This window comes from Cucumis melo, unplaced genomic scaffold (assembly GCF_025177605.1).
Source record: "Cucumis melo cultivar AY unplaced genomic scaffold, USDA_Cmelo_AY_1.0 utg002094l, whole genome shotgun sequence".
Lineage (NCBI taxonomy): Eukaryota > Viridiplantae > Streptophyta > Magnoliopsida > Cucurbitales > Cucurbitaceae > Cucumis > Cucumis melo.
In genome coordinates, this window is record NW_026124922.1 from 5,001 (window position 1) to 11,347 (window position 6,347).

General features: G+C 33.2%; 3 non-coding genes across 3 annotated transcripts; 2 read left to right on the forward strand and 1 right to left on the reverse strand.

The window, feature by feature from the left end:
* The first annotated feature begins 1,404 nt into the window (after positions 1-1,404).
* TRNAS-GGA (transfer RNA serine (anticodon GGA)) lies at positions 1,405-1,491 on the forward strand. Its single transcript has one exon. It is a non-coding gene; the product is annotated as a tRNA-Ser (tRNA).
* Positions 1,492-2,751: 1,260 nt separating this feature from the next.
* Positions 2,752-2,824, reverse strand: TRNAT-UGU (transfer RNA threonine (anticodon UGU)). Its single transcript has one exon. It is a non-coding gene; the product is annotated as a tRNA-Thr (tRNA).
* Positions 2,825-4,427: 1,603 nt separating this feature from the next.
* TRNAF-GAA (transfer RNA phenylalanine (anticodon GAA)) lies at positions 4,428-4,500 on the forward strand. Its single transcript has one exon. It is a non-coding gene; the product is annotated as a tRNA-Phe (tRNA).
* Positions 4,501-6,347: the final 1,847 nt, after the last annotated feature.

Here is a 6,347-nt window from a genome sequence, read left to right on the forward strand (position 1 = left end):
TCTGATGCGCATAATGAGATGAGAATAATACATGAAATCAAAAAACATTGAAATACTCTCATTATGAACTCATGGGACTAGCGTTTTTACAAAAAATCTCTAGCCAACCTTCCTGTAAAAGATCTTTTCTTAACATCAAGCATGGTTTACTAGATAAAAATAAAAATGGTAACTCTAACAATTTCTTTGTCCTCAACGCCTCTAAATTTCCAGGAATTAGTCACTTCAACAGTCTTCGATGGTTATACAGGTATCCAAAATACAAACGAGATGGATGTTTGTTGTCCCAACCATTTTTCTAAGTTCCGATCCCGATAAGGAAAAGGTATAATTTATAACAAAGTTTTCGTGTTGTTGATTCCTAGGTGTAGTGCTTCTTCCCCTCTGCTACCTATTTTTACTAGTGAATATTTTTACTAGTGGAGTAGGGTTGACTTAATCCATAGGTTACACCTTTCGCTTAATACTAGAATCGACAATTCTAGCATCTAAGGTTACATTAATCGGGGATACACGACAGAAGGAATTTTTTGATTTTCAAATTGCACCTCCAAGAAGCGTAGATTTATTTCAATTATTGTTTTCTTTCTATCCCGAATACTGTGTCTTTCTACTAAGACGGAGAGCGGTAAAGAAAATTGAAAAAAAAAAAAATCAAATCGCACCATCTCTGTAATAGGTGAATGCCTCTTTTTCCCCGGAAGTTGTCGGAATTATTCGTAATAAGATATTGGCTACAATTGAAAAGGTCTTATCGATAAAATTTCCATTTATCCCACCAGATCTAGGCATCGGTAACAACCCCATTCTATAATTTCTTTTAATTACCTCTCGTGAGAAAATGATCCCACAAACAAAGGAATTGCATAGTACGAAATAACATAAAAACGGATTCATTAAAAAATCCCACTCGATATTAAAATTGTTTCTTTTTGATTTCACAGGAATCAATAAAAGAGAAGAAATATTTCAATCCGGTTAAATTTCATCCAAATGTAGTAGGATCAGAATGAAGAGAACTATTCTGATTTCAGCGAAGTTGAAGAAAAAAAGAATTTTATTTATCTGACTGGGGTAATTCTAGAAGTTTTTTGATTGAATTATGATACAAAAAAGAGCAAAAAGAATCGAATAATCATTCTATGATTCATAACTTGTGACTAGATATATGTATGGGATAAACAGTTGTTGGTGAAAAATCGAAAACTGTAAAAGTCGAATTTTTAGAAAAAAGGAATCATAGTTTAAAAAACTAAATAGAATCATGAGCTAAAAGTATCCATTAAACATAGTTAAAAAAAAATTATTTGTATAGTTAGAATTGGTTGGACGTGCCTATCAAAAAAAAAATTGAATATTAATGACTCACTATTAACTCGGTTTCTGGGCCATAATCATTCTGTAGGAGAGATGGCCGAGTGGTTGAAGGCGTAGCATTGGAACTGCTATGTAGGCTTTTGTTTACCGAGGGTTCGAATCCCTCTCTTTCCGTACTAATTCAACAATGTTACTGACCACAATGTATCAAATCAAATAACAATCGATACTATTATTCCAACGGTTAGACCTTTATGGATTCTTTATTTCGAATTTTTGTGGTACGGAAACGAAAAGACTGGAAAGAATGCACAAGAGATGAAAATCCCCCTACCGATCAATGATAGATGAATGATAGAAAAATTTCCGGATCAAAACCTTACTTTCCTTCGGTCTCTTTACTTAGACTTCGGCGAAGGGGAGGACGAAATTGTCCGAACCCTTGTTTTTTAGTTAGGTTTAAGTCTGACGAGAATAATATTCTACAACGAGCAATTCATTTATTTTTAAACTGACCCATTTACTATCTATTATTTGATTGACTAATCCTTTATATTGCAATGGCTGAAGAGTCAAATGTTTTGGCAATTCCTGAGGGGGGGATGAATCAAGATAATTTTGAATCAGTGTTCTCGATTTTTTTTCATCTTTTGCTGTAATAATATCTCGGGGTTTGCACCGATAACTTGGTATATCCACTATAGAACCATTAACTAAAATATGTCTATGATTAACTAATTGTCGGGCTTGAGGAATAGTCGAAGCCATACCCAATCGAAAAAGGATGTTATCCAAACGCATTTCAAGTAATTGTAGTAAAACTTGACCCGTTGATCCTTTGGCTTTTCCGGCGATACGAACGTATTTAAGTAATTGTCGTTCTGTAAGACCATAATGAAAACGCAATTTTTGTTTTTCTTCTAAACGAATACGATATTGAGATTTTTTACCGGAACGCGATTGGTTTTTAAGATCGTTTCCGGTTTTGGGCCTTTTACTAGTTAGTCCCGGTAAAGCCCCCAGACGGCGTATTTTTTTGAAACGAGGCCCTCTGTAACGCGACATAAAGACTCCTTATTTTATTTTATTTAAATTTCATAAACATTTTATTTTATTTAAATTTCATAAACTTAAATGAAAACTAAATGATAAATATTATAAATGAAGTGAAATCCAGTAAAGTATTGTACTACAAAACAAAGAATAATTAGATAACTTGGATCAATATCCGGATCCTATTGTATATGTAAATGATATAAAAAAGTAAGAGTTCCTTTCTTGATTTGTTCTACAGAAATAGAACCCCTCCTTTAGTCATAAAGGTAAGTAAGTTCCTACGACATCATAGATCGGTGACCTTTGAAAAAGGGTAAGAAGTCGTTTCTTTATTTATTTGATTTATCAATTATGTCAAAAATAAAATCAATAGAGAAAAGCCGGCTATCGGAATCGAACCGATGACCATCGCATTACAAATGCGATGCTCTAACCTCTGAGCTAAGCGGGCTCACATAACAGAAATGTTACATGCATAGTAATTTACTAAATTACTGGGATCTTAGCTATTCCTAATTAATATGAATATAGAATCTAATTTCATTTCAAATAAATATTCAATATTGGAATTGTTCTATTATAGAACATAATAATTAATATAACGATTAATAGAATATAGCGATAGAAAATTTTGATCTATTTATCAAATGGATGTGTATCAATAATTAATGTGTTAATCTTAATTGCATTTAATGCAATTGAGATGATAATGAAGCGTTTCTATGTTTTCATTCTGAAAGGTGGAAGATAAGACGAACAAGGGAATCGACCGTTTAAGTATTAAATTTTTTACTAAAAAAATAATAGAAAGAGGGGCAAATATATATGTTCATATATCTATCTATATTGATATATATTGAATTGCAGATACAGAAATGATAGAATCATTTTGGATCGGAACAAATATGGGTCTCCGATAGAGAAGAGAGAGATGAAAGAAGATAGACAAGAAATCCAATAGGAGGAAACACTTTTCAATAGAGGAATCGGTATTCTAATGACTTGAGTGGTTCCAGTATAATACAAATGAAAGAAAACGGGGAAGGACATCATAATGCGATACTAATCTTAAAAGAGGGGGATATGGCGAAATCGGTAGACGCTACGGACTTAATTAGATTGAGCCTTGGTATGGAAACCTACTAAGTGATAACTTTCAAATTCAGAGAAACCCTGGAATTAAAAATGGGCAATCCTGAGCCAAATCCTTTTTTCCGAAAAAAAAGGGTAGGTGCAGAGACTCAATGGAAGCTGTTCTAACAAATGGAGTTGACGACGTTGCGTTAGTAAAGGAATGAATCCTTCCATCGAAACTCCAGAAACGATGAAAGATAAACGTATTACGTACTGAAATACTATATTGATTAATGACAACTCGAATCTCTATTTTTTATATTTCTATAATTTTTTATATTTATATTTATATATATATATAAAATTATATATAAAAATGAACGAATTGTTATGAATCGATTCCAAGATCTACAAGTTGAAAAAATAATCGAATATTCATTGATCAAATCATTTACTCCATCATAGTCTGATAGATCTTTTGAAGAATTGATTAATCAGATCGAATAGAATAAAGATAGAGTCCCATTCTACATGTCAATAACGACAAAAATGAAATTTATAGTAAGAGGAAAATCCGTCGACTTTTAAAATCGTGAGGGTTCAAGTCCCTCTATCCCCAAAACCCTAAAAAGGCCCGTTGGCCTCTTTAATTATTTATCCGTTCATTAGCAATTCAGACTTTGTTATGTTTCTCATTCATTCGACTCTTTCACAAGCGTATTTGAGCGGAAATTTGATTTCTTATCACAAGGCTTGTGGTATATATTCTATATGATAGACGTACAAACGAACATCCTTGCGCAAGTAATCTGTGAAATTTGAATGATTAACTGTCTACTGTACTGAAACTTCGAAAGGCTTATCCAAGCCCTGAAATTTCGTATATCTTCAAAAAGAAGACTTTGGAATACCTTTTTTCTTATTTACAATTGACATAGACCAAAGTCATCTATTAAAATAAGGATAATGTGTCGGAAATGGCCGGGATAGCTCAGTTGGTAGAGCAGAGGACTGAAAATCCTCGTGTCACCAGTTCAAATCTGGTTCTTGGCACATCATGAATTTGTATGAGTATCTATTCTACGGATTCATTAATAATATAGATCATGAAAAATACTGATACATGATGATGTCTGGAAATCTACCCTTTAACTAAACTATATATATTTTTTACTCTATTTATAGATGTCGAAAATAGACAAGTAAAGATAAAGAGGATATTTATAGAAATATGTAAAGGATGTATATAGATATGTAAAAGAAAAGAATTTTCTTTTGTTTCCTCTTCTTTTTTATTTGTTCATACTCTGTCTCCTGGCGTTCAATTCCTATTTTATACATATTTGAAAGTTTCAATTAGTTCCTTATAAGACCCAAAAGTCTAGTCTAGGGGAGTTGAAAGGCGGGAATGGCCAAGATTCATCTCAGATACAGTACAAATAGAATCCGATTCTCTTTTCATATTATATTTCTTCATTTCACCCTATGTGACTTTTTAAAGCACATCTATAAGTCATATGCGTGATACATAGTTCATAATGCAGAACTCATTTAGTTCATCCTATTAGCTTGTGGCTCATCCAAAATAAGTATCTTACAAATTGGATAATCTCACCAAATCTCTAATTGTATTTTTTTTAATCAATAATAATAAGATGAATGAGACTTCAATTACTATGCTATATCTATAAGAGAACGTAAAAATGTATTTGAATATCTTGAGTTGTCGAAGTGAAGATTAGTTTCGTATTATTTAATGAGCATCTTGTATTTCATAAAAATTGGGGGCAATATAATCCTTACGTAAGGGCCATCCTACCCAACTTTCAGGCATTAAGATACGCTTTAGACGTGGATGATTATCATAAGAAATTCCCAACATATCATAAGATTCCCTTTCTGGAAAATCCGCACTTTTCCAAACCCAGAAAACAGACGGAATTTTAGGATTTATCCTTGCGGCAAATACTTTTATGCATACCTCTTCCGGTTGATCTATACCATACTCGATTCTCGTAAGATGATACACACTAGCTAACAGTCCGCCTGGTGCTACATCATAAGCACATTGGGAACGTAGATAATTGTAACCATATACATATAAAATGACTGCAATGGAATGCCATTCCTCGGGCTTTATTTGTAAAGTCTCTATTCCTTGGTAATCGAAACCCAAAGATCTATGAACCAGTCCATGTTTGACTAGCCAAGAAGACAAATTACCCTGCATCTTCTCCCCCCCCCATTTTTTTATTTTTATTTGTATAAGTATTTCCCATTTACAATGAAAAATTGATGAAGATTCACTCGTTCTTTGCTTTGTTATTCTGTACAAAAAAAGTATACGGCCTAATTTACTAATTCGTAGGAAGAGACTGCACTTTTGTATTTGAAAAAAGTTTCAGGAGGGATGATCTCTGAAGTAGATGATGGTTGATAGAGTAATCCTTGATCGTAATTTCCAGTATTAGTACTTGGGCCAACATGAAATTTGTGATTGGTAGTAAAACACCGATTTTCCTCTTGAGACTTAATTCGATCTTCATAGATTTCTCGAGATATTTTCTTACGAAGTTTTGTTATAGCATCTATAACAGCCTCGGGTTTAGGCGGACAACCCGGCAAATACACATCGACAGGAATTAACTTATCGACTCCCCGAACAGTACTATAAGAATCGGTACTGAACATCCCTCCTGTAATTGTACATGCTCCCATAGCAATAACATATTTTGGTTCAGGCATTTGCTCATATAATCTTACTAAAGAAGGAGCCATTTTCATTGTTACCGTACCCGCTGTTAAAATTAAGTCTGCCTGTCTAGGACTAGATCTTGGTACCAGTCCATAACGATCAAAGTCGAATCGTGAACCTATTAATGAAGCGAATTCAATGAAGC